The following is a 7,545-nucleotide window of genomic DNA, read 5'->3' as shown; positions in this document are numbered from 1 at the left end:
CGATTATAACAAATGTATCACACTAAAGCAAGATGTTGATAATAAGGAAGTGCAGAGCATGTAGCAGGCTGGGGGGAGGTGATATATGGAGACTCTGTTTTCCTTTCAATTTTTCTGTAAACCTACATGTGCCTAAAAAATAGTCTATTATTTTTTTAAAAAGGGTACTCTACTCAAATTGTCAGGATAAGCTCATTAAGATGCAGTCTTTTAAGGCATTTATTCATTTATTTTTTTAAAAAGATTTTATTTATTTATTTGATGGAAAGTAGCAAGCACAAGTAGGCAGAGCAGCAGGCAGAGGGAGAGGGAGAACCTGGCTCTCCGCTGAGCAGGGAGCCCGATGCGGGGCTCGATCTCAGGACCCTGGGATCACGACCTGAGTCGAAGGCAGATGCTTAACTGATTGAGCTACCCAGGTGCCCCTAAGACATTTATTTTTATTTTCATTTTTTTTAAAGTTTCTATTTAAGTTTCAGTAGGTTAGCATACAGTGTAATGTCAGTTTCAGACATACAATTTAGTTGTTCAACACTTTCATACGATACCCGGAATTATCACAAGTGCATTTCTTTTTAGCATAGCGTCCTGCAGGCTTTCTGACCAAGCCATCTAATTCAGATTCAAGGCTCATGGGAAAGCTCATAGGAAGAGGGGGTTTCTTAGACCACCAATGGGGAAAGTGGGGTAGGGGCTGGGATAGGAGTTCAAATCCTTAAGAAGCTGGGGTGGGAAGGAGTAGGCATGGTGTGCATTTTGCAGGTGGGTAATATAATCAATCAAAATACACAACACTAGCAGGTTCCACGGCAAGGAGAGAATTCCCCGTGGAGGAGGTAGGTTGTGGGGACTTACCACAGGGGTAGGGATGGGAAGTAGTCCAACTAAGGGGAGGAGTGTTTAGCACAGACATTATTTAGAAGTACTAGGCATGGTGATGATTTTTTTAAGTAGATGGCTTTTAGTTTTGTTATACTTTTAAACTTCTCTGCAGACAATGCACTCAGTGGCCTGATCAGGGCAGGCCCTTCCCATTGCTTTCCCTTCTTCCCCCACTGCACACTCACCACTGACAAACAAAGACACTGGATTCAAGGAAGTGCCGCCATGGTCAGGGCCTTCAGATTTCACCAAGCAACCCTTCAAGGACTGCGGGAGACAGGTGTGATGGGACCCAACTCTCAGCCGCCTCTCTGTATTTCAAGAGTTTTCTTGGTTAATTAGTAAAGCAGAAAGTCCCTTCTGTTTAAGCTCCAACACGGGGAGGCTCAAGATTCTTCTTTGCTTGTGCCTCTCCTCCAATATACAATTAGTTCTGTTAAAAACAGCATCGGCAACATCATTTGGGTGGCACCAGCAACAGAGGTCCTCTTTGTTCTTGGTAAGGAGAAATTTACGGATCACAGGGAATCTTCCTACCGCACAAGGACATGGGCCCAGAGAAACCTCCCTGGCTTTGTCTCATGAACAGAGACCTCCTGACAAAGGTGGGTACTCAAGTTGTGACTCCCTTGGAGTCTACTCAGATGCTCAGATAATGGAGAGTCCAGAAAACTGAACTCTGCTTCTCTGTCACCCATTTCTCTGATGCTGATCCTTGAGGCAGCTAGCGTGTTGTTCTTCCGTCCCCTCCAGGATCCTTACGAATCCTTGCAAAACAGCAGCTACAACTGAAATGGTGATGAGGATATTGGTAACGACCACAATGGGGAGAGAAAGGGAGAGATGTAATGGCCAGTGGGTCTCTCCAACAAATATAATCACTGCCGGGAAGATGTGACTGCTTTTTTATGCAGAGCATCGCTTAAAAATTCCGGAGATCCAGACAGGGGGTAGGGGAACATGACACTTCAGTTGGAACAGAGGCACAGAGGAAAAAGACAGCTGGAAGTTTAGGATGATATTTAGCACAGTGTGCGTGGGCTTTCCATAAGGAAGCATTGAAAGGAAACAAAACAATGTAGAATGTAAGTCAAAATTGGAGGCTTTAGTGTTAGATGAATGCAGTCCTCTTAGAAATGCAGATTCCCTGTGGCTACATATTTGGATAGTCCAAGAAGCAGAATTTAGGTTCTGGAAAACCAAACCAGCCAATAAGAACATAAAAAGATGCTCAACACCATTAGCTATCCGAGAAATGCAAATCAAACCCACAATGAGATGCCACTTGATACCCTCTAGAATGGCTAATATGAGAAGGACAGATGATAACAAGAGTTGGGGAAGATGTGGAAGAAATGGAACCCTCATACGTTGCTGAAGGGAATGTAAACTGGTGTAACCACTTTGGAAAATGTTCCAGCAGTTTCTCAAAGGTTTAAAAGGGAGTCACCATATGACCCAGCAATGCCCTTCTAGGTACATATCCAAGAGAAACAAAAGCATACACTCACCAAAAAAAACTTGTACACGAATGTTTAAAACAGCATTATTCATAACAGCCAAAAAGTGGAAACAGTCCAAGTGTCCATCAACGAGTGAGTACAATGTGCTACATGTATACAACGGAATATTATTTAACCATCAAAAGAAATAAATTTCTGACACCTGCTATAATATGGGTGAACCTTGAAAACATTATGTGAAGAGAAAGAAGGCTAAGTGCCACATATTATAGGATTCCATTTATATGAAATGTCTAGAATAGGCAAATATATAGAGACAGAAAGTAGACCAGGGTTTACCCAGGACTGAGCTGTGGGGGAATGGGAAGGGACTGCTCATGAGTATGGGGTTTCTTGGGGTGGGGGGGTAAGTGATAAAAAGGTTCTAAAATTGATTGTGGTCATAGTTGCACAACTATGTGAATATACTAAAAATCATTGAATTGTACACTGCGGATGTCTGAACTGTATGTTATGTAAATCATATTTCAATAAAGCTATGAAAAAACAAAACCAGTGAGGTGAAGTACAAACATGAGAAATTATCTCAAAACGCATAGGGTTAGTAATCCAGGTGACAAAATGAAAGACGAGGAGGCAACAATATGGAGGGCTGGCATGCAGATACCTAGAGGTTCTGAAGGAGATGCGGAAGTCAGGAGCCTGAAAGTCACAAATAAAGGTTTAAGACTCCCTGGCTCCCCATCTGTTGATTCCTTGCAGAATCATTCAGACACACAGATACCTAGATGTATCTGACCCCTACAAATGGCCCATAAGCACATTCAAAAATAACTTGAGTCGCATTTAGAGTTGTTTGCTTGAATAGTTGGCAATGGTTTGGTTTGGTTTGGTTACAAAATAAAAATGCCAGCTCTTAGTGAGGCCAGGCAGGAGCTCGCCCCTCGTGGATTCAAGTAGAACCTTTTGGAGAACAGTTTAGACATAACAAGTCTGAACATTTCTAATCCACTTTCACAGCATTTCCACCTCCAAGAATCCACCTAGGGGTGGAGGGGTTCTGGAGAGGGAATGGATTTCCCCAGACATTTATGTTCTGGAATATTATGAAAATTTGTACACATCTCACACGCTCAGTGATACAGAGATTCGTTGAATAAATTTTGCTATCTCTATGTAATTGTAGACTATGAGGCCATGAATGATGTTTTGGGAAAACACTTAATAAGATAACTATTTATGTGTTTTGCCTTATTCCTTTTTTGTCATGGGAGGATAACAGCTTACAAAACAGCATACATACTAATTTTTAAATTTAAAATACGTACACACACATTACATATACACATAAATAGAAAAAGAGTGATGGAGATCGAGATGGGAAAATTCCCCTTACACATTAAATGGTTAACAGTGATTTTTGAGTTCTTTTTTAAAAAAAAAATTTATTTATTTGTCAGAGAGAGGAGGGGGGAGCAAGCACATGCAGGGGGAGAGACAGGCAGAGGGAGAAGCAGGCTCCCCACTGAGCAGGAAGCTAGGCAGGGCTCCATCTCAGGACCCTGGGACCATGACCTGAGCCGTAGGCAGATGCTTAACCCACTGAGCCACCCAGGTGTCCTGATGTTTATGTTCTTTATACTTATTGAAATCTTCTCTGAAGATCATGCATGGACTACTGTAATGGTAAAAGTAACATTTTAAAAGGATGTTTTAAAAAGCTCTCCAAACACTGTCACCTCAGAGTGGAGTCCAATCCCTCAGGCTACACATCAGGCCTGGATCCAGCAGGCCCGACCCCGTCCGCCCGGATCCTCCTCAGCCTTGTTCTGGTGCACCATTTCCAAACTTCTCTGAGAATAGGTCTGTGTTCTAGCAGCCATCTGCTGTTTCATCTGCCTGGAAATCCTTCTCCCACTCCCCCGCCTTCCTTCGCACCTGGCTGCTCTCCCCTAAGTCACCTTTCCTGCGAAGCCATCCCTGGCCACCCAAGCTGAGCCCACCGTTTCTTGCTGTCACCCTACCCTGTGAGTGCACTCTTTTTAATAGCTCAAACAGCACTGCCATTATGTTTACACTTCTCTCTTTCACTGAGTCATTTGGGGATTAGGCTAGGATCTTAATCATCCTTGTTTACGCAGAGTCCAGCCTGGTCCTGGATAAATGTTTATGGAGTGGATGAGTGAATGAACGAATGAATTTCTCTGCTGAACTTGAGGTTCAGGACAGCTGTGCTCCAGGGTTTCACAGGTCTCTAAAGGCAATGTGCCCCCAACTGAGCCCACTGGCTTCTCCTTCTGGCAACTGGCTTCCCGCTAGTCTCTCGTCCTTAGCAACCTCGTCAGCAACCCTCACTCTTTTGGTGCAGTCTCTGATCTTGTGATGGGAGCCCATCCACCTCCAGGGACTGGACCCAGGACCATGCACATCTCTTCTTCCTACAGAAATTCCCTTGGGCAGTCAATCCCACCACCAGAGTGGCTCACCTCGTTTTCCCTTCTTTACCTGCACACTGCCACTGACCTTTCCCTCTCCCTGGCTCTCACCTGACCATCTGCCATAGCCCCTCATATGGACCCCAATAATAATGTCTACATGGCTTCTCTTTCCTCTAGGGTAAAGTCACTACTCTTACCGAAGCTTGCCAGGGGTCTATCTCCAATCCAGCCATCTCTCCATCTCCCCTCCCTCCTACCCTTTCACCCTTTCCCAGAGCAACCTGATGAGTTCTTTCCTTCCTCTGTGCCTCTTGCATGCCCTTTGTTTGTCTGGAAGCCTTTCCCAACCCTCCTGCCTCCCTAAGTCCTTCATCAAGCCTTAATGTAAAAGACATCTCCCCCAGGAAACCTTCCTTTACTCCCCAGGTCCCTGGGAGCACCTCAGATATAAACTCCCATAATTCCCTACACTTCGCCCAACATAACTCTTTTCTCTCAATAAACCGTTGAGAGCAGAAACATGAAAGCAGAAACAAAGTTCATGGGCATTCCTCCAAAGTCTAGCAAAAATGAAGTCCTTTCTCAAGAAATGGTTAATACTCAGTAAGCAAATAGATGAATGGATTTTTGCTTTTGTTTTTGCTACTGCCAATGCTGATTTAAACTTTGGAGCCAGACAGGACATCCAGTTCTTCATTCCCTGAAGGTCAGGAAAAAGGGGAGAAGCCCCAGCACAGACAGCTGCTCTCTAACCCTGTGCAGCAGCTGGCTGACCCAGAGTGGTCTCCTCAGAGGGAAGGCTGCTGGGTTGGGCCTTTCCAGGGGTGCTTTTCATTTGATCGCCTTTCCAAGCATTCATACCCAACTTCCCCATCAGTCATGAGTTTTTCCAAGACTTACAGGAACCTACCCTAAAGAGCAAAGGAAGTTCTCTGTATATTTCTAAGTGCTACCTTCAAAATATTTTCAGAGTTCCTGAGTTAAAAGTCCCAGTGCTAGAACTTTGGATTGTGTCAACTTCCCTATGGAGATGCTGTTGGGCTGGGGCTCAGGATGGTTATCCACTGCTCCTCCCCTCCAAGCCAAGAGAGAAAAAAAGAGTATGGTGTTTGGCCAAAATGTAGAGTTGGGGCTCCAAAATCTCTGGTAGGCTGAGTCAGCTTCAAAGCACCCCAGCACCCCTGGGGAAGTTGGAAAGTAGCTAGGTGAACTGGGTTAGTGTGATGGGTTGGAGATTTGATCAGCAAATCTCCACCCTTTTCCCTTCCCAACCACCTCAGGGCTGTGTGTACTTCCTATATCCCTGCCTTTGAACTTGGCCATGTGATGTGTGTTGGCTCCTGGAATATGAGCAGACATGATGCAAGCAGAGGCTTGAGGAATGTGTATGTGGTTCTTCCTTCTTACATTCCTTTCGTTCACAATGAGAATATACCTCAGGTCACCATTGCTCCTTCAGCTTGGTCCCCTGAATTAAGTTTTAGACATGATGGGTTTAAGATGGTTATGCGATATCTAAGCAGAGATGTGTACGATTTGGGGTTTGAGGTGGTCTGGGCTAAAGAGCTACACTGGCCCTATCAGCAGATGCATGGCAATCAAAGCCTTGAGATAGGTGAGCTCACCCAAGTGTGGGTACTAATGGAAAAGAAGTCCACTGTGTGAGTCTTGGTTTCCTCCAATATTTGACAGTCAGAGAGATGAGAAGGAACCAGCAAGGAACCAGAGAAGGAGCAGCTGGAAAGGCAGGCAAATGACCAGGCCAGTGAGACATTGTGGGAGCCAAGCAGAGAGAGAGCTCAGAGTTGGAGAGAGTGATCAGCATGTCCAAAGTTGCCAGTAGGGCACTGGGCTGACATGTAGCCCAGTCTATCACTGGTCCATCACTGACAGTGATTTAGTGACAGGGATGCTGTCGATGTCCTGATAAAAATGTATTCCGTAAAGTCCTGAGGGCAGAAACATCAACAGAAAGGTTTCAGGAGGGAATAATAGGACAAGCATTTGCAAATGTAGACAATCCTTACCAAAGCGTTGCTCCAAAATGAAGAAAAGAAATAGGGCTGTAGCAGGAGGAGGAAGTAGAATGCAGAGTTTTTGTTTTTGTTTTGTTTTTAAAACAAGCTTGAATGCTGATGAGAATGATCCCAGAGAAAGAGAGAGAGAGAAGGAATTAATTCAGATGGAGGAATGATAGGGGAGCCTGGGTGGGTTAAGTCTGTCCGACTCTTGGTTTTGGCTGAGGTATGATCCCAGGGTGGTGAGATCGAGCCCTATTTCAGGCTCTGTGCTCAGCGTAGTGTCTGCTTGGGATTCTCTCTCTCTCTCTCTGGTCCTCTCCCTGCTCATGTTCTATAAATAAATAAACAAACAAACAAATAAATATTTTTTAAAAATAATCCAAAAAAGATGGAGGAGCGATAATATGGTTCATCGACTGTAACTGGGAGGAGGCTGAGTGTACAGACTTACATGTAGGACTTAGACACAGTAGTAGGATACAGACATTCTCTTCTAGTTGTACCAACTTTTCTCAATAAAACAGGAAGTAAGGTCGTCAACAGAGAATGAGCATATGTGAGATGATGAAGAAAGTATGACCAAGTCATCCAAGAGGGTTGAAGACTGAATGGACCAAGGATGTGTAGCTTGTATGCTGGTTAACAGTGACTCCTGTGAGCACATTTACCTACTAATAAAGCCTCAAAACACACATATGAAGTAGGGCCTATTTTTTTGCCTCATTAACCGATGAAGAAATT

Source organism: Meles meles, chromosome 15 (genome assembly GCF_922984935.1).
Source record: "Meles meles chromosome 15, mMelMel3.1 paternal haplotype, whole genome shotgun sequence".
NCBI classification, from domain to species: domain Eukaryota; kingdom Metazoa; phylum Chordata; class Mammalia; order Carnivora; family Mustelidae; genus Meles; species Meles meles.
Note: the sequence above shows the minus strand (reverse complement) of the source record.